Source organism: Salmo trutta, chromosome 16, assembly GCF_901001165.1.
Source record: "Salmo trutta chromosome 16, fSalTru1.1, whole genome shotgun sequence".
NCBI classification, from domain to species: domain Eukaryota; kingdom Metazoa; phylum Chordata; class Actinopteri; order Salmoniformes; family Salmonidae; genus Salmo; species Salmo trutta.
This window is the reverse complement of record NC_042972.1, coordinates 39,812,639-39,839,007: the sequence shown is the minus strand read 5'-3', so window position 1 is coordinate 39,839,007 and position 26,369 is coordinate 39,812,639. Positions and strand designations below refer to the sequence as shown.

Here is a 26,369-nt window from a genome sequence, read left to right as displayed (position 1 = left end):
ACATATTTAGTTGTGTTTGTTTTTACTGGGTTTTGTGGGTGGTTGTTTCTAGTACCGTCTATGAACCTTACTGGACTGTTTTCGTTGTTTGTTTTGTATTGATTAAGTGTTTTCTTTAATAAATAAGAGGATGAGCACTTTACCCGCTGCTTTTTAGACCCTCTTCAATGACGATTGTTACAAGTACTGGCAGAGAAAATGCTTGTAACGTAGTCTGGGATATCAGGCAAAAGGTTGATGACAGGAAATCCGATAGGCAAAAGTACAGGCAGGGAATAGGCAAAAAAAGCATTGTTAGTGAGGATGGCCAAAAACCTACAATACACAGGAGGATTAATACAGGAACAAAACAGAGCTCTGAATAGAAATGTGTATCAAAACAAACAATACCTCACAATGATGGGTGCAAAGAACTGAACTAAATAGAGTGTGTAAATGACATACAGGTGTGTGAACAGGTGATCAGAATTCAGGTGATGGGGATCTGGAGAGTGAGCTGCATTCAGGGGATCTATGTGTTTGAGAGTGTGCGTTGGAAGCAGACGTTACACTAGGAGTTGTGAAAATGTACCACATACTTATGCTCTTTATTTTATAGTACTGCATTGCCATCATATTGTAATGAATGTTACTAATTAGAATGAGACCACAAAAGTGCTCTTAAAGTGTCTTAAGCTGATGAGGTCATTCTGTCAATGGTATGATAAAGTAATACCCCTACTAGGAAGGCAAATGTCTAACAGCTGCTGGTCCATTTTCTTGGTGCTAAGAACCTACGCTACATTTCAATGAATGGGTCCGGATGTCTCTATCGTGTATCTATGTTTTTATTTTACCAGGTAAGTTGACTGAGAACACATTCTCATTTACAGCAACGACCTGGGGAATAGTTACAGGGGAGAGGAGAGGGGACAAAAGAACCAATTGGATGTGTATTTGCAATCCTTACAAATGGCTGCACAGAATAAAAATGCCTCACTGAAGTTTCAGTGAGGTGTAGAGAGAGATCAAGCTGGTCACAGTCATAACAACATGGCTGTGTGGTTCTGCTTCAGGGAGGAAGGCATCCATAATTCACCAGGGTCTGCCACAGAGAGACGGCTTTCCCGTCCCACAGGAGCCATATTGAGCTTATATGCTGGTGCCCGCTCTCTCTCAGTGTGGAGGAGAAACACTCTGTCCCTCTTTGGCCCGGCCTGTGGCAGACCTAAGGTGACATGCCTGGGGTATATTATTCCTGAACCCAGCATCCCACAACCGCTGGGAGAGGACCTAACTCAGTCACTGTGACTACCAGGACAGGACTTTCTGACTCTGAGCCCCAGCTCAGCCATAATGTAGAAGGACATTCAGCATGCTGCAGTGCAACGCACACAAATTAGAAAGGAAAACACAAAGGTGGGGTAAAAGCACTCATGCATTTCACAACCAAAATGGGATCAGCGGCAATTTGACTTTATATACATGGGTGACAAACTGAAATGGTCCACCCACACAGACAGCGTGGTGAAGAAGGCGCAGCAGCGCCTCTTCAACCTCAGGAGGCTGAAGAAATTCAGCTTGTCACCAAAAACACTCACAAACTTTTACAGATGCACAATCGAGAGCATCTTGTCGGGCTGTATCACTGCCTGGTACGGCAGCTGCTCCGCCCATAACCGGAAGGCTCTCCAGAGGGTAGTGAGGTCTGCACAACGCATCACCGGGTGCAAACTACCTGCCCTCCAGGACACCTACACCACCCGATGTCACAGGAAGGCCAAAAAGATCATCAAGGACAACAACCACCCGAGCCACTGCCTGTTCACCCCGCTATCATCCAGAAGGCGAGGTCAGTACAGGTGCATCAAAGTGGGGACCGAGAGACTGAAAAACAGCTTCTATCTCAAGGCCATAAGACTGTTAAACAGCCATTACTAACATTGAGAGGCTGCTGCCAACATACTGACTCAACTCCACCCACTTTAATAATGGAAAAATGTATGTAATCAATATATGACTAGCCACTTTATATTATATAATGTTTACTTACCCTACATTACTCATCTCTTATGTATGTACTGTACACTATACCACCTACTGCATCTTGCCATCTGATGTAATTAAATGTATCACTAGCCACTTTAAACAATGCCACTTTATATAATGTTCTCATACCCTACATTGCTCATCTCATATGTATATACTGTACTCTATACCATCTACTGCATCTTGCCATCTTGATGTAATGTATCACTAGCCACTTTAAACAATGTCACTTCATATAATGTTTTCATACCCTACATTACTCATCTCATATGTATATACTGTACTCTATACCATCCACTGCATCTTGCCTATGCCGTTCTATACCATCACTCATTTATATATTTATATGTACATATTCGTATTCATTCCTTTACACTTGTGTGTATAAGGTAGTTGTTGTGAAATTGTTAGGTTATATTACTTGTTAGATATTACTGCATGGTCGGAACTAGAAGCACAAGCATTTCGCTACTCTTGCATTAACACCTGCTAACCATGTGTATGTGACAAATACATTTGATTTGATTTTTGACTAAAAAACATCTTAATCTCATCTCTGGTGTATAGGGATTGTAGTTGCATAGGATGAGTTTTCTGTGGAACGTGCTTACGTGGTGGAACAATTATCACTGCTCACATTTTAAGAGGGCTCAACGCACACAGTACGAACGAATCAAAATATTGTCACAGGGGTCGTGAAATGGAGACCAAGACGCAGCATGGATAGTGCTCATTTTCAATCTTTTAATGAAGACACTTGACAAAATAACAAAAACGACCAACACAGTCCCGTCAGGTACTTAGACTAGACCGGAAAACAACTACCCACAAACCCCAAAGGAAAAAGGCTGCCTAAGTATGGCTTCCAATCAGAGACAACGAAAGACACCTGCCTCTGATTGGAAACCATACCCGGCCAAACATGGAAAAACAACACATAGAAATAGAAAACTAGAACACTCCCACATAGAAACAAAAACCCCAAAACCCACACAAAACAACCCCTGCCACGCCCTGACCATTTTACTATGGCAAATGACCTCTTTACCTGGTCAGGACGTGACAAATATACAAGCTAGCTGCAGAAAAAGAGCAGAAGCCCAGCTGAATGTATGTTGCAAGGTGCACACCATCTCACCCATTAATTAGCAAACAATGCTTACATAGTTGAATAGAAATAATCAGAAGTCTCCCAGTCTCCCAGTAATAGCACATTTCCTGTAAATGAGCTGTGCAAATATTGGAGTGACTAAGCACTGGGGATTGGTTTTGTCATCTTTGGTTTGGAGCTTCTGTTGAGCTGCTCCCACCTGGTTATAGGTTAGAAAGGCCTCTGGGGGTAGGAGGAATGGAGCTGCATGGTGATGATAAAGTGATGGTGTGATAGTGCAGGATGCTGGAAAAGAATGATATGACCACAGTGGTGGGAGAAGGTAGGTATGTTGCATTTCAATGTGTGGACGATCATACAGCAGCATATGTGCAGCTGTGCTCTCCCTAGGTATAGTTTCTCTATAGTTTTTATGGCTCATAACCCATCTGCCACATGATGAATGATCAGAAAGAAATACCTGTTTTGATTGATGAATTCAATGAATCCTCACAAATGTGTATTTCATGCATGGTGTAGCAGTTCACGTGCATTGATGATGAGCACACCCATGTCACTACTGGCTACCACAACCTCTGTGCATTTTGATCTGAACCAAGATCATGTTGAATATTGAAGATACTGTACAGGACTAAGTAGAGGGCTAAGTCCACAATGAATGCTCTCTCACAAATACCAACACCTACAGCTTCAGTCACCTACCAAACAAACTATTTATCAAATTTCACCCAGGTCTTGACTGAGAAAAAATACCCCTTGCACCTCAACCCGCAGAAAATACAATTAAACACCCCCACTCTCTCTTCATGGGCCTGCCTGCTTTTCAATCATGGGGTGCACCAGTCAGTGAGGCTCTTTACTCAGGGGTGCCCACCACTAATGCACTAGCTGATTACACAAACATACATATTAAATTGGGACATATTGATCCCCTGCTCAACGGACCAAGCAGTCTGTCTCTCCTCTCCAAGTTCCTCCTTCTCTAAGGATTTAAAATGCACTCATCCAGCCCTGGAGAGGAGAGAGGACATCTTACAAAGAAATAAAAATAATCTACGGCCATTGACTGTAACACACAAGAAACGTTCCTTGATTGCAGCACTGTGTGACATCAGGGTTAAATACTATTGGATAAACGTGAAGTGGGAAGAGTTATGAGGTGTATTTTCAACAGTAAATTATAAAGGTTTTTGTTAGAATTGGCTAATTTCTACAGTATGATTCCACTTTCTTTCCTTAGGTCTTCCCCTGAAAAAAAAATGTATTGCCGCAATTTTGGTCGACATGTGATTTCTCAGCCAGTTCATCAAAGTTAACATTGTCAATAATAACAAAAGTCTATTATAAACATGAATTACATGTTGATTACAGAGGAATGTTTAGACCATTCCACCCAGGCATCGTGCATAATCACGTTTTAGGGAAGACCCAGATGCAGACAGTGTCGAAGTAACAACAGTTTATTAGTAGAACAAGGGGCAGAAAAAACGACAGGTCAATGGCAGGCAGAGGTCAGTAATCCAGATCAGATTCCAAAAGGTACAGAACGGCAGGCAGTCTCAGGGTCAGGGCTGGCAAAATGGTCAGAACCGGGAAAAGTAGAAAACAGGAACTAGAAACAGACAGGAGCAAGGGAAAACCACTGCTAGGCTTGACGAACAACACAAACTGGCAACAGACAAACAGAGAACACAGGTATAAATACACCGGTGATAATGGGGAAGATGGGCGACACCTGGAGGAGGGTGGAGATAAGGACAAAGACAGGTGAAACAGATCAGGGTGTGACAGCACAATGGCTATCAGACCAATTTGATTTAAATTGCGGCAGTGTGGAACATTTGCATCACCACAGTTACACCTAAGGGAAAAGTAACTACAAAGAAAGCACTTATCATTATCATCAAGTTATCATTATCATGATCATCATCATCATCCTCATCCCCATCGGCATTAATGAAAATCTCTCTCTTATACATCCACACCATTTAATGTAAAATGTAAAAGTCTCTCTGATACAGTGCATTCGGAAAGTGTTAAGACCACTTTACTTTTTCCATTTTCTGTGAAGTTACAGTTTACAATACCCCGTAATGACAATGCGAAAACTGGTTTTTAGAAATGTTTGCTAATTTATAAAAAAAAAAAAATATTACATTTACTTAAGTATATAGACCCTTTACTCAGTACTTTTGGTACCTTTGGCAGCAATTACAGCCTCAAGTCTTCTTGTTCCTTATGGTTTGAGAGTCCTTTAGGTGCGTTTCGGTAAACTCCAAGCGGGCTGTCATGTGCCTTTTACAGAAGAGTGACTTCCGTCTAGCCACTCAACCACAAAGGCCTGATTGGTGGAGTGCTGCAGAGATGATTGTCCTTCTGGAAAGTTCTCCCATCTCCACAGAGGAACTCTGGAGCTCAGTCAGAGTGACTATCGGGTTCTTGGTCACCTCGCTGACCATAGCCCTTCTCCCCTGACAGCTCTATGAAGAGTCTTTGTGGTTACAAACTTCTTCCATTTAAGAATGATGGAGGCCACTATTGTTGGGGACCCTCAATGCTGCAGTTATTTTTGGTACCCTTCCCAGATCTCTTTCCAAATCATGTTCAATCAATTGAATTTACCAAAGGTGGACTCCAATCAAGTTGTAGGAACATCTCAAGGATGATAAATGGAAACAGGATGCACCTGATCTCAATTTTGAGTCTCGTAGTAAAGGGTCGGAATACTTATGTAAATAAGGTATTTCTGTTTTCTATTTTTAATAAATTAGCAAAAATGTTTTTTTTAAACTGTTTTTGCTTTGCCGTTATGGGGTACTGTGTGTAGATATATTTTTTAAATACATTTTAAAATAAGGCTGTAACATAACAAAATGTGGAGAAACACAATAATCCGGCAGCAACAGGAAATTAAAGTTTTATGGTGATTATAATTAATGGACATTTTTGTAGGGGTTGATCCATTTTTTGTTACAGCAAATCAAGTCTGAAATTTCAAAGTAGAAATTACAAATTACACTTACAAATACACTACATGTTTGCATTTCCTGCTGTGCTGGAAAATCTGCAGCAACAAAAGAGTGATCAAATTAAGATCCTACATCTGTAAGCACATCCTGGCTAATAAACAACCTTGATTGGAAGAGAATCTATTAATACTGTACCATGTTCATGATGGGTCGGAATGTTCTGCGGGAGAGTGCTGTGGAAGAAGAGCGTGACTCATGCTCAGATCATTGTTAGAGGCAAAGGCTATTTTTCCTCATAATCAGATAGGGCTCATGAACATCACAATGGTGAATTAGGTCAGTGTGAGTGTTAACTTCATTACCCCAGTATTGAGTTGCAGGTATGGAGTGGAAAGACATTATTATAATCAGCCCCTTTGCTTTGGCCCAATTAGTCCATTAAGGTGATAGAATACTGAATGCTTCACACCAGGAAGAATGCATATAGTACTATATAGGGGAACATCCTGTAGGATCTTTAAAACGCATTGTCACTGTATAACATCTTTTTGAGATCATTGAGACCTTTCTGAGCTTATGGTTTTTTCATTAGGGTTTATATTCACAGCATGCTGTACTTACATAGTACATGTAAAATGTATTCAGAAATAGATGAAAAACCAGGAGTGTGTAATAAAGTATGTGAGAAGCCCTCTCCTAATCAAGGCTCTACTACCTCTTGTTTCATAAGCCATGGTTCCAGTGGAGGCTGCTGAGGGGAGGACGGCTCATAATAATGTCTGGAACGAAGCAAATTGAATGACATCAAACACGTGTTTGATGTATTTGATACCATTCCACCAATACCGCTCCAGTCATTACCACGAGCCCATCCTCCCCAATTAAGGTGCCACCAACCTCTTGTGCATGGTTCTAAATGGGATGAGAATGCATCTCATTTCGGGGCATACGATGATGACATATCACTGCATATTTCTCCACTGTAGCCAGGCAGGGCCTGAATAATGAATCCACAGCCTTGATCCACTTCTGACAGACTGTGTTCTGTCTCAGCCCTTGAAATGCACTTTAATAGCATGTTACATTAGTACAGTACATTGTGGTACTGTACATCACAATGCCAGTCACCAATTTGTAAGTCGCTCTGGATAAGAGCGTCTGCTAAATGACGTAAATGTAAAAAAAAAAGTAAATGCAGTCAGACTCTCCAATGAGGGCTGACCGCAGTAGCAGAAAAAGAGTGTAGCAAATGTGTTTAATTTTAAAATGAGGATGTTACCAAACCAAATCTTCTGATAACCTTATCAGGCTTACAGCCACTCACATTCCTGTAGTGGCTCCAGCCACATAAAATTGCTATGAGCCTTTAAAGCAACGTATGGAAGACCATTGAGTGCTCTTCATCCTACAGAGACACTCAGTAACCTTGGTACCAATACTTAGTGGATGGTAGTCCTACATGTTTTGCAGGTCTGCTTCCCAAAGTATGGAATGTACACTAGGTGTGAAATGTACCTTCAGTGAACACTTAATGACTAATTTCATGTTGCAAGCAATCAAACTTTATTCATCAAAGTTTATTGAAATGTAATTTCTTTCACTTGGCAACAACTTTCAAGATGACATTTATCCATAATCTCCATTTGTGTTCTGAATTTCAAGCTTTGATTTCTGAAATAGAATTTGACATTAAAATAAAAATCCAATAACAAGAAGGGCAATAACAAAGGGAATAGCAATCAGGTGAGGAAAGAAGATTTATTTGCTTTGAACAAGCAATGGATTTCTGCCTCTTCATTAAGGTTTGGATAATAGCACTGGCCTCAGTCCTAAGGGTTTCTATGTCCATCCATTGAACAGGTGTTGGGGATAATTTAGTTGGAAGTCCTCCTATAGGAGCTTAACCCAGGTATTAGTTCTACGAGATACCCTCCATCTTTACCCAGACAAAATATATAGGATTGACAGGTCTGCATTCAAAGGTAGTGTATCTGCAGGCAGGTCTGTCAGATGCTGATGCAGAGAGAGCAGTGTTGCCATTGTTGCACAGCAGCCACTTATTACTGTCATCATAGCCCAGTGGCTTTGTTGTGCAGCAGATGGTAGTTATTTATAAGGGTCAAATATTATATTTCCTTTCATGAGCATCCCAGTCAAACAAATAAATGATTTTAGAAAGCTGGATCAATTAGATTGTTAAAGCTGCTTACCAGCTATACCTGGCAAGGATTTGTTATTGTAATTTTAAAAAAGCTTGGTTTCTGAGAAAAGCTGCAAATGATTCATCTGGGTATATATTGATTTGACATGATTGTTGATGATCAGTACCATACCTCAAGCCAAAATCTATTGCTGTGTGGGAGGACTGAGTGGGCCGATAACCAGAGTCAGAGAGAGAGAGAGGACGTGGGTGGGGTGGGGGGAGCAAGAGAGAGAGAAAGAAAGTGAGCGGGCTCTGCTCTGGAAGGATTACAAGGCCACATCCTGCCTGACCATACTGGACCTCCACCAAATACACACTTTTACAGAGTTTTCAAAGTCAGGGTGATCAGCTGAGAGGCTAGTCTTTCACTTCACTTTTAGATAAAAAGGGACCGGATGTTTCCCAAGTCACAAAGTTGGTTCTGAATGAAGTAAGAAGCTTTTTAATGACCTTCCACACAAAGCACTGGAATGAAAGAGCTTTCAAAAAGGCCACTGTGCATTTTGTACATTGAACTGTGCAGTCATTTCCGAGCAACTTGTGCAGGTGTAAGCACCCCTCCAGGCCTCTTCAGTGACAAAAGAGGAACCACACAGAGGGCAAGCAGCAGGTTGCTGTAATTAATTAGCTTTCCATTAAGTTGCCCGTAAACCTTGCACTAATTGATGTCATGACATGTAGAAAGGCTCCGGTGCTGGTACACTGTTACACATGTATTACAGTTGAGAAGACAGTCATCAAGGCATTTGCCTTTCCGATTTTTAATTACCTTTAAAATGTTTGGGAGCTAATAAATTGAGTCCTGGAATGGGGTGGAATTTACCATACAGTACAGTAGAGGTACAACAACAAGTTATTGAATAATAGGTTTAAAAATGTTATATTAAACCAAAAATGAAAAGCTTCAATGGCCTTTAACCTCACTTATACAGTGCCTTCGATCATGAAAGCATTCAGACCCCTTGACTTTTTTCACATTTTGTTACGTTACAGCTTTATTCTAAAAATGATTACATCAATCTACACACAAAACCCCACAATGACAAAGCAAAAAGTTTTTTTGCTCATTTATTAAAAATAAAGAAACTGAAATATCACATTCAGACCCTTTACTCAGTACTTTGTTGAAGCACCTTTGGCAGTGATTACAGCCTCGATTCTTCTTGGGTATGATGCTACAAGCTTGCCACACCTGTATTCTTCTCTGCAGATCCTCTCAAGCTCTTTCAGGTTGGATGGGGAGCGTTGCTGCACAGCTATTTTCAGGTCTCTACAGAGATGTTCCATCGGGTTCAAGTCCGTGCTCTGGCTGGGCCACTCAAGGACATTTAGAGACTTGTCCTGAAGCCACTCCTGTGTTGTCTCGGCTGTGTGCTTAGGGTTGTTGTCCTGTAGGAATAGGAATCTTCACCCCAGTTAGAGGTCTCTGTACTCTGCTTCATTCATCTTTCCCTCGATCCCGACTAGTCTCCCAGTCCCTGACGCTGAAAAACATTCCCACAGCATGATGCTTCCACCACCATGCTTCACCGTAGGGAAGGTGCCAGGTTTCCTCCAGACGTGACGCTTGGCATTCAGGCCAAAGAGTTCAATCTTGGTTTCACAAGACCAGAGAATCTTGTTTCTCATGGTCTGTGAGTCTTTAGCTGCCTTTTGGCAAACTCCAAGCGGGCTATCATGTGCCTTTTACTGAGGAGTGGCTTCCGATTGGCCACTCTACCATAAAGGCATGGTTGGTGGAGTGCTGCAGAGATGGTTTTCCTTGCTCAGTTTGGCCAGGCGGCCAGCTCTAGGAAGAGTCTTGGTGGTTCCAGAGGCCATTGTGTTCTTGGGGTCATACAATTCCTTCGGCTTGGAGGAATGGCTTGGTTTTTGCTCTGACATGCACTGTCAACTGTGGGACCTTATGTAGACAGGTGTGGGCCTTTCCAAATCATGTCCAATTAATTGAATTTACCGCAGTTGGACTCCAATCAAGTTGTAGAAACATCTCAAAGATGATCAATGGAAATAGGATGCACCTGAGCTCAATTTCAAGTCTCATAGCAAAGGGTCTGAATAGTTATGTAAATAAGTTACTTCTGTTTTTTTATTTCTTTAAACCTGTCTTCGTTTTGCCAGTATGGGGTATTGTGTGTAGATTGCTGATGATTTTTATTTAATCAATTTTAGAATAAAGCTGTAACTTATCAAAATGTGTAAAAAGTCAAGGGGTCTGAATACTTTCCGAAAGCACTGTTTCTTGAAAGAAAGATTACAAAGGAACTCAATGGTGAGTCACTCAAAGGCCCTCGTATTAGATACATAAATCTCTTCTACTAATAGCAGAATATCTGTCTCAAAGCCTTCCATTCATATGATGATAAATATACAAGACACTTGAAAATATATTAAATGTCACGACTTCTGCCGAAGTCGATGCCCCTCCTTGTTCGGGCGGTGCTCGGCGGTCGACGTCATCGGTCTTCTAGCCATCATTGATCCATTTTTCATTTTCCATTGGTTTTGTCTTGTCTTCCTACACACCTGGTTCCAATCCCATTCATTACATGTTGTGTATTTAACCCTCTGTTTCCCCTCATGTCCTTGTCAGAGATTGTTTGTTGTTATGTGCTCGTGTTGTTTGATTGGTGTGCGATGGGTTATTGTACCCATGTTTATTTTATTATGTACTTTGGTTTTGGAGTTTGTTTTTACTTTATTAAACTACTCCAGTTACACCAAGTTTGTTTCTCCTGCGCCTGACTTCCCTGCCACCTACACACACGACGTGACATTAAAGGTCTTGAGGAGTTTCAAGAGAGCTAATGTGGCTGTGGAAATGGGACTTGGATATCAGTATGTTTTGTATGTTCACCGGTAGCAGACGAGTTTCACATCTCTCTATGAAAAGCAGAGATCAAATACTCTGATTAAACTGAGGATGAGATAAAATGATACAGATGTAGGATCTTTTAAACAGGACATTTTAAACTTGTAGGGTATATTGAGGTTGTAAAAGGCGAAGTTTGAAATTTCTGACTTGATTTCCCCTTACGAAAAATGTATAAGCCCCTACAAAAATGTACATTAATTGACATTCATGTAATAATTGACATTTCCTGTTGCTGCAGGATTATGTTCCTGCTATAGCAAACTGGCTCAATTTAAAATCTTACATCTGTATACACTTTATGAACATTTGTGCTTTTAAGTGTGACACTATCATATGAAACAAGTCCAAGATTCAAATCAAGATTATCATCAGTAAGAACTGATCAAACATGCAGTTCTACAGGGAGTAATATTTTTGGTGTATTTTAAGAATGGATACTGGACTGTTATTCACTTGTTGCATGATTCTTGTACTGACATGGTCCATGACTAAAACAAGTTACCCTGTCTGGGATACGTTGTGACACAGCCAGGGAAGTACATTTACTGTTATTATCTTTGATTGACAGGGAGAGTGAGAGAAATGAAGATGGATGAGACTTATTTAAGAAAAGTCACAGACGGAGGGGTCATGACTTTGAAAATGGCAGAGATATTTCAGTTTAAAATACATTTTGAGTCAGACTCACTCTGTCTTTCAGGTGTTAAAGGAGAGGGATGTAAAAGAACAGAGATATATTTAACAGAGCAGAGGGTGGGAGGACTGAATAAAAGTTTTCATCTGTAGATCACCCTGTACATGTCCTGTCAAGTAGTCAGATCAGAAGAGAGCCAGTATCCCCCTGGGCCAATGGGTGTGTCAAACTGCTGGCCAATGCTATTTTTCTAGGTCTATAAGTATTTTTTTTGGGGGGGGGGGGACGTATAGAATTTGAGCAGCCTTCTAAAGGGAAGATAACAATCTACTTCTGGTATTCTATCAAGGAGAATAACGATTATCAGCAGGTAGCCTGTATGTTAACATAAACATGACTAATCAATCAATCGATCAATCAATATAGATATTTTTTTTCAACAGTGAGAAAATATTAAAAGGCTAAGCCTACAAACACATCTTCCCTTCCACGGAAGTGAGTGCTGGTCAATGAGATTGGACAATTACTTTTTAATTGGCGATAATAAAATATGATAGTCTTTATTCTTCCACTGTAGGGATGGCTTTTTTTTGCTACCTTACTATTTGGCGTGTATCGAACATTGGGTATTGAGAGGTCTGTGGGGATTGAGCACGTGACAGTGACAGCATATTTTATAAGATCTCAAGGAAAAACTGTTTATTTCACTTGCTACGTTAGGCTACACTGTACCAGATCTGCGCTGATACGTCGAGAGCGGATTTGTCGAACATCACAACTGCTCTGCTCAGGCTTTCTGAATAGGGAAAATTGGCCAAATTAAACATTGAGAGCGACCCAAACGCTTGAGACTTGAAGAAACATCGATGAACTGTTTTTTTTTTTTTGAGTAATGCAAGCAGCCTTCCTTCAACGAGTTCACCTGTATTGCGGTTAGTCGCGCGCCAAGCATACATACAATAACCGATTCATCCAGTGGATTCAGCCGTACGGGCTCCACCAAAAGGTAAGATATTGTTTTTGTTTTTTAATAGTCGGCGTGTTGCATTTTATAGTGCCCATATGGTTGTAGTTTTTATTGCCTTTCACTGATTATCAAGTCTCATAAAGCGCAACGTTCAACCATCTAATTTGTCTTCTATGTTAGGCTATACTTAAATTAGCGTACGATCTACCGAAACAACCCTCACGTGTTTATTTCACTGACCATAACACGCTCCGCTGATGTACATAGCACAATACATTGTTGCGCTCTAGTAGCCTGTCGAGAGCGCAGTAAGGAGTGGCAACTCCTTTATTTATGATGTAGCAGCCTACACAGTTTCTTACTACCTGGTATATCAAGTTGTATATCACGACTCTGCTCTATGAGTCCCAATGAAACAGAACAGTTGATATATTGTTATGTAGGCATGTTACCAGGTAGTTAACGTTATAAGACTGTAATAATAACATTTAGACGTATGGCCCGCTGTAAAATAAAGTCCATATAGCAGGTGTCACACAGCTCCTTATTATGCACCTGTAATAGTACTGTCCATGGCCTCCAGTTGATCATGAATACCTATTACCTTACTATGATGGCAACTACAGTTGATAAATACATGATTTGATTTCCAAATATATCCTTGAAGGCCCAATCCAGAAAAGGGATAAAGGCTTAATTTCCAGTTACAAAAGCTGATTTAAAAAACAGTTGGCTTTAGGTCAAGTGTCAAAGTCATTTTTTTCCAGGGGTTGCTCAGTGTACTAATACCTGTTAGTCATATCTAGATGTTTTATCTACAGTATACTATGACTAATTATCTTAGGGTGCAAGCTATAAGCCTGGTGAATGAGACTCTGACCCTTGTCTGTTTGTATCATTGCCAGAGATATTTTTTCCATCTCAGCAATGAGAGTTAGACTCAGTGCTGCCTGCTGCGGTGGAGCGGGGGCAAGCAGGCAGACGATTTTATCTCTCTCTCTATCCACAGTTAGTTTGCTTCATCAGCCTTATGTCTCAGCAGAAATTGGAAAAACAAATTAGCAGTTGATTCAGTATGGGTTTTTGATTGCTTGTGCAAACCATTTGCAACAACAAGGAAGGTCTGTTAACTAAGGTTAAAAAAAGACTGCACTCCAGAAATTCATGGATTGAGATATTTTATATTGAGAGAAAAATGTAAGACTGTCAGTGTCTCCAAGCCTTAACATCAACATAGTATTCCCCTGTTGCTTATGGGTGGATAGGCTTACATTGTCCCCTCCTCTCTGTGAAGAGAAACTGACAGCTGCTTGGGTGCTATGTAGTCCAGGGTCCTAAAGCTATTTGCTTATTGTTTCCTTCTAGACTGACCTTCTGGATGTAATTAATGGGCCTCTACACTTCACAGGAATAAAACAGAAAAATTCCATTATTTTCTGCTGAAAGAGTGGGAGCCTACTGACGGCTCAATTTTGCCGCTGGCCAATGCTGATAGTCTGTTGGCCTAGTTCAGTTTTTGGTTTGTTTATGTAAATTCCACTTGATGATGTACCTATGAGGCCGTGTATTTCAGGGACAGACTGTTGTCATTGGTGATGTTGTCATCGTTGCTCTTGTTACCATATTAAGACGTTGTCATGAAGTTCCTTGGAAAACTACAACGCTCCCTCCCTCCAGTAGTTTTCTATGCAATTAAGTAAGTTAACATCATCCAGATGATCTGTTGGCAGATATGCCAATACTTTAGGAGCCATCTGAGCATCCCTCATTGGTATCAGCCCAACATTTTCCTGAAATAAGTCTGCTAAATAAGCAAAGATATAAACTAAGATTCCATTGCCTTGAAATTTCCCAGGTTTGTCTTTAAAAACACTTGAGCTGGAACCCATGTATCCCTCTTTCTATATTCTGGAACATGCCTGTGTTAATTCTTCTATGCAAAATGAAAATTAGAGTGAACTCAAGATTAACCATAAAACATTGCGACCTACTCAACAATCTCAGAATCTACACTCTGTGGTGTATATTCAGGAGTCTTGAAGAAGCACTTGCAGTTTAATCTAATTGATCGTTTTATTCCCTATTGTTTTACAATGCTAAACTTAGGGAAAGGGAAATTGGAACAATAATCACAATCAGAAGGAGCATTCGTTCCCCCTGATGCTGCAGCCCATGCCAAACATCGCAGTTCTTTCTCTTCTCCCAGAGTGGTATACTCTAAAGCACCTTTTCCCCACTCCTATCGATCTTTCTTCTATCTGTGGAACAGCTTGTTTCATTTTGGCCATAGACATATAATCAATGACTGAATATGCATATAACCTATAGAAGGGTTTTGTAAACTCTAAACCTGGCAATTTGACTGTTAAACTCATGTGTTTATGGCAATGGCAATGGCTGCCAGTCTTGACTTGAATGGGAACTGAATGTTGAACTCAGAGTGGATCAAAGTTACCTCGCTAAATCCTCAAACCCAATACGTAGTATACCCCTCTGGTGTCTCGAATTTGCTCGTTATGAGTGCTGCTTGTGTGAGGGGCGGGCCCACCTGCAGTAGCGCTCTCTGCTGCCATGGTGCTAAAACTCGCTGTCAGGCAGCGCTTTCTACCACTGTCCACAATCCTGAAATCTCTGGTGCGCTACTGAATAGGCACATTTTCTGGGCCCACAGGTTAACATTACATTTATTTTCATTTTAGTTACAACATGCTCCTTTTTGAGGAGTTCACAAACAGTACATAAGCACTCAAGACAAAAGTACCTCTAAGAAATAACCTCAGGTAGGTTTATTTGAGGAGTTAGCTAGGTAACTTTGGTCAGCTCTGAGTTCTATCTGAGGTTGTACGAAAGTGGCTCACCTTTTAGCCAGGTACATTTCTATGGCAACAAATCCTTCAGAACTAAACTGTTCTGGGGCAGGCTAACTCAGGGCTATTTTTTTGTCTCTGTCTTTTAGGGTTGCCTATAGCACAGGTGGTAGCCTAGATTCACTTTAGCAGGCCTATCATATTTAGCCAAATGTTTTAATTTTTAATTTATTTCACCTTTATTTAACCAGGTAGGCTAGTTGAGAACAAGTTCTCATTTACAACTGCGACCTGGCCAAGATAAAGCAAAGCAGTGCGACACAAACAACAACACAGAGTTACACATGGAATAAACAAACTTACAGTCAGTAACACAATAGAAAAAGTCTATATACAGTGTGTGCAAATGACAAATATAAAGCGAGGGCCAGCCAGCGAGAGCATACAGGTTGCAATGGTGGGAAGTATATGGGGCTTTAGTAACAAAACAGATGGCACTGTGATAGACCGCATCCAATTTGCTGAGTAGAGTGTTGGAGGCTATTTTGCAAATTACATCGCCGAAGTCAAGGATCGGTAGGATAGTCAGTTTTACGATGGTATGTTTGGCAGCATAAGTGAAGGAGGCTTTGTTGTGAAATAGGAAGCCGATTCTAGGTTTAATTTTGATTTCGAAATGCTTAATGTGAGTCTGGAAGGAGAGTTTACAGTCTAACCAGACACCTAGGTATCTGTAGATGTCCACATATTCTAAGTCAGAACCGTCCAGAGTAGTGATGCTGGACGGGCATGCAGGTGCTGGTAGCGAGCAGTTGAAGAGCATGCATTTAGTTTTACTTGCATTTAAGAGCAGTTGGAGGCCACGGAAGGAGAGTTGTATGGCATTGAAGCTCGTCTGGAGGTTTGTCAACACAGTGTCCAAAGAAGGGCCAGAAGAATACAGAATGGTATCGTCTGCGTAGAGGTGGATCAGAGAATCACCACCAGCAAGAGCGACATTATTGATGTATACAGAGAAAAGAGTCAGCCAGAGAGTTGAACCCTGTGGCACCCCATAGAGACTGCCAGAGGTCCGGACAACAGGCCCTCCGATTTGACACACTGAACTCTGTCTGGGAAGTAGTTGGTGAACCAGGCGAGGCAGTCATTTGAGAAGCCAAGGCTGTTGAGTCTGCCGATAAGAATGTGGTGATTGACAGAGTCAAAAGCCTTGGCCAGGTCTATGAATACAGCTGCACAGTATTGTCTCTTTTCGATGGAGGTTATGATATCGTTTAGGACCTTGAGTATGGCTGAGGTGCACCCATTACCAGCTCGGAAACCAGATTGCATAGTGGAGAAGGTATGGTGGGATTCGAAATGGTCGGTGATCTGTCTGTTAACTTGGCTTTCGAAGACCTTAGAAAGTCAGGGTAGGATAGATATAGGTCTGTAGCAGTTTGAGTCTAGATTGTCTCCCCCTTTGAAGAGGGGGATGACTGCGGCAGCTTTCCAATCTTTGGGGATCTCAGACGATACGAAAGAGAGGTTGAAAAGGCTAGTAATAGGGGTTGCAACAATTTCGGCTGATCATTTTAGAAAGAGAGGGTCCAGATTGTCTAGCCCGGCTGATTTGTAGGGGTCCAGATTTTGCAGCTATTTCAGAACATCAGCTATCTGGATTTGGGTGAAGGAGAAATGGGGGAGGCTTGGGCAAGTTGCTGTGGGGGGTGCAGGGTTGTTGACCAGGGTAGGGGTTGCCAAGTGGAAAACATGGCCAGGCGTAGAAAAATGCTTATTGAAATTCTCAATTATCATGGATTTATCGGTGGTGACAGTGTTTCCTAGCCTCAGTGCAGTGGGCAGCTGGGAGGAGGTGCTCTTATTCTCCATGGACTTTACAGTGTCCCAGAACTTTTTGGAGTTTGTGCTGCAGGATGCAAATTTCTGTTTTAAAAAGCCTTTGCTTTCCTAACTGACTGTGTATATTGGTTCCTAACTTCCCTGAAAAGTTGCATATCGCTGGGCTATTTGATTCTAATGCAGTACGCCACGGGACGTTTTTTTGCTGGTCAAGGGCAGTCAGGTCTGGAGTGAACCAAGGGCTATATCTGTTCCTGGTTCATTTTTTTAAATGGGGTATGTTTCTTTAAGATTGTGAGGAAAGCCCTTTTAAAGAATAACCAGGCATCTTCTACTGACGGAATGAGGTCAATATCCTTCCCGGATACCCCGGCCAGGTCGATTAGAAAGGCCTACTCGCTGAAGTGCTTTAGGGAGCGTTTGACAGTGATGAGGGGTTGTCGTTTGACCGCAGACCCATTACAGACGCAGGCGATGAGGCAGTGATCGCGCTGAGATCCTGGTTGAAGACAGCAGAGGTGTATTTGGAGGGCAGGTTGGTTAGGATGATATCTATGAGGTTGCCTGTGTTTACAGATTTGGGGTTGTACCTGGTAGGTTCATTGATCATTTGTTTGAGATTGAGGGCATCACCTTAGATTGTAGGATGGCCGGGGTGTTAAGCATGTCCCAGTTTAGGTCACCTAACAGCACAAGCTCTGAAGATAGATTGGGGGCAATCAATTCACATATGGTGTCCAGGGCACATCTGGGCGCAGAAGGTGGTCTATAGCAAGCGGCAACGGTGAGAAACTTGTTTCTGAAAGGTGGATCTTTAAAAGTAGAAGCTCAATTGTTTGGGCACAGACCTAGATAATACAACAGAACTCTGCAGGCTATCTCTGCAATAGATTGCAACTCCGCCCACTTTGGCAGTTCTATCTTGTCAGAAAATGTTATAGTTAAGGATGGACATTTCAGGGTTTTTGGTGGCCTTCCTAAGCCAGGATTCAGACACGACTAGGACATCCGAGTTGGCAGAGTGTGCTAAAGCAGTGAATAAAACAAACTTAAGGAGGAGGCTTCTAATGTTAACATGCATGAAACTAAGGCTTTTACTGTTACAGAAGTCAACAAATGAGAGCGCCTGGGGAATGGGAGTGGAGCTAGGCACTGTAGGGCCTGGATTAACCTCCACATCACCAGAGGAACAGAGGAGGAGTAGGATGAGGGTACAGCTAAAGGCTATCAGAACTGGTTGTCTAGTGCGTTCGGAACAGAGAGTAAAAGGAGCAGGTTTCTAGGTGCGGTAGAATAGATTCAATGAATAATGTACAGACAAAGGTATGGTAGGATGTGAGTACAGTGGAGATAAACCTAGGCATTGAGTGACGATGAGAGAGGTTTTGTCTCTAGAGATATCAATTAAACCAGGTGTGGTCACCACATGTGTAGGAGGTGGGACAAGAGGGTTAGCTGAGGCATATTGAGCAGGGCTGGAGGCTCTATAGTGAGATAAGACAATAATCACTAACCAAAACAGCAATGGACAAGGCATATTGACATTAGGGAGAGGCATGCGTAGCCGAGTGATCATTTGGTCCAGTGAGTTGCTGGGAGGGCTGGAGACACGGCGATTCAGACAGCTAGCGGGTTGGGGCTAGCAGGCTAGCAGAAGGGCCTTAGAGGGACGTCGCAACGGAATAAGTCTGTTGTAGCCCCTTCGTGCTGTTACGTCTGCAGACCAGTCGTGATTGATCAGCAGGTGTCCGTGTAGTAAAAGGGTCCAGGCCAATTGATAAAATAGGTATAGTAGCCCAAAACATTGGCTGATGGACCTCTTCAGCTAACATTCCGGTATGCTCTAGACAGCTAGCAGGTCGCGGCTAGCAGGCTAGCAGATGGGCATTCAGGGGACATCGCGATGGAGAAGCCTGTTGAAAACCCCCTCGGGCGGATTACTTCGGTAGTCCAGTTGTGATGGATCGGCGGGGCTCCGTATCGGCAATAAAAGGTGTCCAGGCCAAATGGCAAAATAGGTATTGTAGCCCAAGGAGTGGCTGATGGACCTCTTCAGCTAGCTGGGAGATGGGCTTAGCACAGGCTAGCTCCAGGCTAATTGGTGCTTGCTTCGGGACAGAGATTTTTGCCAGGAGAAGCCAATCGGATAGCAGCTAGCTAGCTGCGATGATCCAGGTGAAGATCCGGGGATCTGGAGAAAAAGATGTCCGATAAGCTCTGGGTTGAATCGCGTTGTCCAGACTGGCAGGAGTTGTCCGGGCTAAAGGTTAGCTGATGACCTCTAGCAGTGGCTAGCTGACTACTAGCTAGTAGGTAGTTAGATGGCTAGCTGCTGTTGGGGGTTCCGGTTCTAAAGTAAAGAAAATAGCAGATACATACCACATTGGGTGAGGCGGGTTGCAGGAGAGTATTTTGAAGTTGGGGTTAAGAAAAATATAAAAAAATATATGCGAAGAAAAAAATATATAAAAAGATATATACACGGGACACGACAAGACGTAGACAAAAGATGCCTGACTGCTACGCCATCTTGGATCTAAATAATAAGAATGATGCATTAATATATTACACATCTCTCTGTATTCTTCATTGTTCCCTTCTTGCACAATTCACGCATCTCCGTTGGCAACTGCACTGGCCTATCTCTTGTTCGTCTCTCTAGCTCTTGAACGAGTAGCCTAGATAGGCAGTGAATAGCAATATAGTTTGAAACTTACTTAACTAATAGGCCTAGGCCTATTCGAGGAGAGAAGCATAGATCGATCCTCATGCTTGCTGAATGGGTATAAAATAGGCTACAGTGATGGCAATGAACTTGCGGTGAAGTTATAATGGTGAGAGCGATGTGAAGCTCTGGTGAGATGTGTTGGCTAAATTGATGCAATGCTGCGCTGATTCATTGCAAACGTAAAATAAAAAGCAGAGAGAAATTAATTAATTAATTCACACAACAAACCCACAGGCCTCTAAGTGGCCATGCGTGGCCTGTCAGTGTCCCAGATAACAATTTCTATTGGTCAACAGCTTATTTTCGAATGCGAAAAAAGACGCAAAAATTGAACCTGTTCCGAATATATAATTGCAGCAGGATGATATTTCGCAATTGGTGTGAATGGAGTCATAAACAAGATTTATTTATTTGGCTGAATTATTTGGCTGAAAATAATGGACTTGGTGAGAAAGGGCCTTAAGTGAGTCAATGAATGGAGAACGTTTTAAATGTGCTACCACCAGGAAAGTCTAATAGTTTGGGAGAAGGACAAATTAATTTGACTGGGACTTGGGGCGCCGATATTTTAAGCAGAGTTGGCCCTCTGAGTACAGCGGTGTTGCACAGGACTTACTGAAGCCAACACTCCAAGTCCCAATATCCTTCAAAGCTGTTTGTTACAAACCAGCACTGAACAAAAATATAAATGCAACATGTAAAGTCTTGGTCCCATGTTTCATGAGTTGAAATAAAAGATCCCAGAAATTTTACATACACACAAAAAGCATATTTCTCTCAAATATTGTGCACAAATTTCTTTACATCCATGTTAGTGAGCATTTCTCCTTTGCCAAGATAATCCATCCATCTGACAGGTGTGGCAAGCTGATTAAAAAGTATGATCATTACACAGTTGCACCCTGTGCTGGGGACAATAACAGACCACTCTAAAATGTGCAGTTTTGGCACACAAAACAATGCCATGTATGTCTCAAGTTTTGAGGGAGTGTGCAATTGGCATGTTGACTCCAGGAATGTCCACCAGAGAATTAAATGTTCATTTATTTATCATGCCGCTTCCAACGTCGCTTTAGAGAATTTGGCACTTCCTCCAATCGGCCTTACAACCACAGATCACGTATATGGCGACGTGTGTGCGAGTGGTTTGCTGATGTCAACGTTGTGAACAGTGTCCCATGGTGGCAGTGGGGTTATGATATGGGCAGACATAAGCTATGGACAACGAACACAATTGCATTTTATTAATGGCAATTTGAATGCACAGAGATACCGTAACGAGATCCTGAGGCACATTGACATGCCATTCATCCGCTGCCATCACCTCATGTTTCAGCATGATAATACACAGCCTTATGTTGCAAGGATCTATACAGAATTCCTGGAAGCTGAAAATTTCCCAGTTCTTATACTCACCATTGACCATGTTTGGGATGCTCTGGATCGACACGTACGGCAGAGTGTTCCAGTTCCCACCAATATCCAGCAACTTCGCACAGCCATTGACATGGCATTGGCATTGACATTCCAAAGTAGTGGCTTCCATCTGGCCACTCTACCGTAAAGGCCTGATTAGTGGAGTGCTGCAGAGATGGTTATCCTTCTGGAAGGTTCTCACATCTCCACAGAGGAACTCTGGAGCTCTGTCAGAGTGACCACTGGGTTCCTGGTCACCTCCCTGACCAAGGCCCTTCTCCCCGGATTGCTCAGTTTGGCCGTGCAGCCAGCTCTAGAAAGCGTCTTGGTGGTTCCAAACTTCTTCCATTGAAGAATGATGGAGGCCACTGTGTTCTTGGGGACCTTCAATGCTGCAGAACGTTTTTGATACCCTTCCCCAGATCTGTGTCTTGACACAATCCTGCCTCGTAGCTCTACGGACAATCCTTCGATCTTATGGCTTGGTTTTTGCTTTGACATGCACTGTCAACTGTGGGACCTTATACAGACACGTGTGTGCCTTTCCAAATAAATGTCCAATTGAATTTACCACAGGTGGACTCCAATCAAGTTGTAGAAACATCACAAGGATGATCAATGGAATCAGGATGCACCTGAGCTCAATCTTGAGTCTCATAGCAAAGGGTCTGAGTACTTATGCAAATAAGGTATTTCTGTTTTTTAGTTTTCATATATTTGCAAACATTTCTAAAAACCTGTTTTTGCTTTGTCGTTATGGGATATTGTGTGTAAATTGATGAGGGAAAAAATGTATTTATTCCATTTTAGAATAAGGCTGTAACATAACAAAATGTGGAAAAAGTCAAGAAGACTGAATAATTTACGAATGTGCTGTATTTTCTTTCAGAGCTTTTCCGTCCAACTATGGAGTGAACACAGAATAATTGTATTGTTGGTCTGAAAATAATATCTGAGGTGTTTGAAGTGTCTGGGAATGACATGGTTATCATTCCAGTTAGGTTTTACATGAAAATTCTGCAGAAATTGCTAAATTAGTCGTTTTCAAGTTTCTTTAATGACTTTTAATGGGCGAGTCTGCAAATTGAATAACATATTGACCTACTGTAATAAACGTTAATAAACTTACACCCAAGTGAATGAGTGGGATGTTGCTGAAATATTTTTTGTTATTCATGGGTTTTGATCAAATGAAAACTGTAATCAGTGAAGGGCTAAAAATAATGATTTTGACTTAGAACAGAATGACTCATTTCTGGAGCTACAGTACCTGAAGAGCTGTCACCATAAAACATATGTTGATTGCCTTGTCTTTTGACATTTCCAAAAAGGGTTGCTTGTAAGATAGAGGGGCAGAGCTATATAAAGACATGTCTTTGATGGTTGAAGTGCCAGTAGGCACACCATGAGCATCCTTTCCCCATGACTCAGTGTTTGCCCCCTCGATTGCAGGATGTATGCTCCAACGAGTCTCTGTTTGTCTGTCTGAGTTGTTTCCTGGTGTGTTTATTTTACAATGCATGCATAAGGAAGTCAGTCAATTTGCGATTCCCTGTTAGAGACTGTTTTTCTTAGGTTACATAAATCATAAAAGTTTAGCCTTTTGTTTTCTATGCAGACATTGAAATTGAGCATGTTTGAAAGCAATCATGATATTACAAAAAAAGAGTGATCATTTAAATTTTTTTAATAATCAATCATATATGCAGCTGAAAATGAACAAAACCAGTGGCTTTCCTTTAAAACTAAAATCCTTAGTTGAAAAAATAACAAAGCGTCACCCCTCTGTTTTAGTAAAAAGCTGAGGGATGGGCCTGGAGAAATAAATCACTCTCAAATTCATACAGACCTACGGATGCAAGGACTGGCCATCGATGATATCAAAATTATAATTATAGTTTAACCATGTTTGTTTACATTTAGGTTAAACGTTTACTGTATATTTTGGATTTTGATGGGGTATGACAGTTTAACAGTATTTCTAAGTTATATTCTCTAAGAATCAATGGGTATGTATAATTAATTTATAAGTCCAAAAATGGACATAGCAACTAAGGATTCTACCTGCAGTTTATGACCTTTCTATTGATCCCTTTAAGAGTGTCTGGTGCTGAGAGGGGATTGATGGCTTTTTTACACAGCGAGAAATCCATTGTTTCCCTTCAGTCAACTGACACAGACATGTATCTGTAATGGCCAATTTACACCACTCCGTGTAACACAGGTTTAATTCCATGGCAATTTGGCTTGTCCAACGTGATGGACTCTTCCATCTGTCCTTAGTAACAGCGCTGGTATATCTCTATGGCTGCAGGGACCAGTGTCAATGGCCACAGGTAAATGGCTGACAGCTCACACTCTTGATTGTGACCTTTTTAAGAGATAGGTGGCTTCATGTGTGGTGTAACCAATGACTTTGATGTAATGCAGGTTAGGTTTGGGGTTATCCTCAGGTGTTAAGCTCCTGTTATGAAAATCGATAAAACAGGAGAGCCCAATTCACTCAACATTTGCATTGGTGTGAAGCTGACCTGAAATAATTAGTGATGATGGAACATCTCAGGTGTTACTATTTCCATGCTTTCAACACAGCATACAACAACATAACATTAGCATACAATTGATTCAGATGCTGAATGTACTCCATGTAAATGGTTGTCTATAATTTTAGTGTTACCCACACAGTTAACGGTGATGCTGTATTTATTGACCTTGTATTAAATCTATTTTTTTTTTACGTTAATAAAAAGTCAATTTAAAAATGGAATCCACAGGAGGTTGGTGGTACCTTAATTGGGGAGGACGGCTTGTGGTAATGGCTGGAGCGGAAGAGGTGGAATAGTATCAAATACATCAAACACATTGTTTCCATCTGTTTGATGCCATTCCATTTGCTCCATTCCGGCCATTATTGTAAGCCGTCCTCCCCTCAGCAGCCTCCAGTCAGTAATAAAATGTAATACTGTGCAATATTCAGAAGATCTGTAAACCACACCATTTATCTGAAATAGAGATGTGATAAAAATATAGATATATAAAACATTCGAAAAAGGAATGAATGCAGATTTTTTGGGGGGAGAACATGCATACTCAGTAGTAGCAAGCTGATTTATCCTCGTTCTGTATGGAAAACAAATCCCTATAGTCGCTGTAATGGTATGTGGAAAGGCAAGTTTAATTGATTCAAATCTAAGGATTCTATAATTGGTTCTCAGATTATTCTCGCTCTGTAGTGGTTTCATATTGTGAGATCATATACTGTTTTTTAGAATACCGATTTGGTCCAGTGTATACAGTACAGTATATTACTCCAGCATCAACTAAAAGATGGTTGAAGTTGTAGAGGGTCTCATGTTATAATGGTTTCCTTTATTTTTCTTTATCATAACAGCCATTTCAGCTGCTTGACCAATGAATAACTGTCAGTCTTTTACTACTATGGACCTGACCATTGACTTCCTTCCACTCTAATTTGACAACGGTTCCCTAATTGCCGTCCTTTTTTCTATCGCTCCCTTCCTCTGATTTCCCCCACCCTCTCCAGTTTGTCTTCATTATAGAAACTAATTCACTGTGCTCTAAGTGCAAGGTCACTGCCCATGTTTTGCATTCAAATGGAAACATTTTCTTATGGCCAGAAAGTAATTTGCTGCATCTGTTATGACGGCGAAAGGCAAAGTAAGACATAGTTACTGTGGCTCTCTGCCTTCGAGAAGAGTGGAAACTATGTTCAGTATTCCAGGAAGCCGCTTGTTAAGATATGCCTTATCACACAATGGCTCTGGTTATTGCTAGACAGAAGCTCCAGACCAAATTCTTAATTCCTCCCTTTTCAGAATAGTTTAACAGTGTGTCTGATTTGTTTACATGCGTAATGCATGCCTGCCAGCTGTTTTATAGATTCTCTGAGACAAGCCTAAGATATGCTGTGCGGTTTGTTTTGCACACAGATTTGTTTTTGATTGCCTCACTATTACATTTCATAGAAACATGGAATACATTATCGTTCCAGTAACCACACGCACCGTTGCAGAGACAGAGTAGGTTATCAAAAGAATCCTGAAATGTTATTCGATTTTTGTCTTGTCCTCTCCACCGTTATAAAACACTTTGTCAAAATGTCCCCATGATGTTGGTGTGAGATTGATCAATTCTCTGTGTTTACTGTGTGTCTAGAATATGAAATTGCCTACTGTAGATGTTGTTGGAACATCAGACCAACTTCTTTGCTAACAGACAGTAACCCCTGAACGGTCTCAGTGAGGCGCTGACAATAGCAGTGGTCCGACGAAGCAGACAGGAGGCTACAAGACTGTTTTGTTAGTACAGACTGGGATATGTTCCAGGATTCATCTGATAGCATTGAGGCGTTTACCACATCAGTCATTGGCTTCATCATTAAGTGCATAGATGACGTCGTCCCCACATTGACTATACGAATGTATCCAAAGCAAAAACCAGGAAATATTCGCGTTAGCCTAAAGGCTAGATTTACTGCTTAAAAGGAACGGGACCCGGCATGGATGCATACAAGAAAGCCCGCTACGACCTCCGAAGAGGAATCAACCATGCAAAATGACAATATAGGAGGAAGTGGAATCCTATTACACCAGCTCCGACGCTCGTCATATGTGGAAGGGCTTGCAGACGATAACGGTTTACAAAGGGAAATCCAGCCATGAGTGGCCCAGTGATGCAGAACTCCCAAACTACACTAAATGCCTTTTATGCTCGCTTCGAGAAATACAACACAGAGTCTTGCGTGAAAGCCCCTGTTGTTCCAGATGAC

The 26,369-nt window shown here is 41.5% G+C and overlaps 1 protein-coding gene across 1 annotated transcript in view; it reads left to right on the top strand.

The window, feature by feature from the left end:
• The first annotated feature begins 12,445 nt into the window (after positions 1 to 12,445).
• LOC115150747 (rap1 GTPase-activating protein 1) overlaps positions 12,446 to 26,369 on the top strand; it is a 169,455-nt gene continuing 155,531 nt past the window's right edge. Inside the window, exon 1 of the mRNA XM_029694359.1 lies at positions 12,446 to 12,826. The gene's annotated coding sequence lies outside the window, so the exon portion shown is untranslated. The remainder of the gene's footprint in view (positions 12,827 to 26,369) is intronic.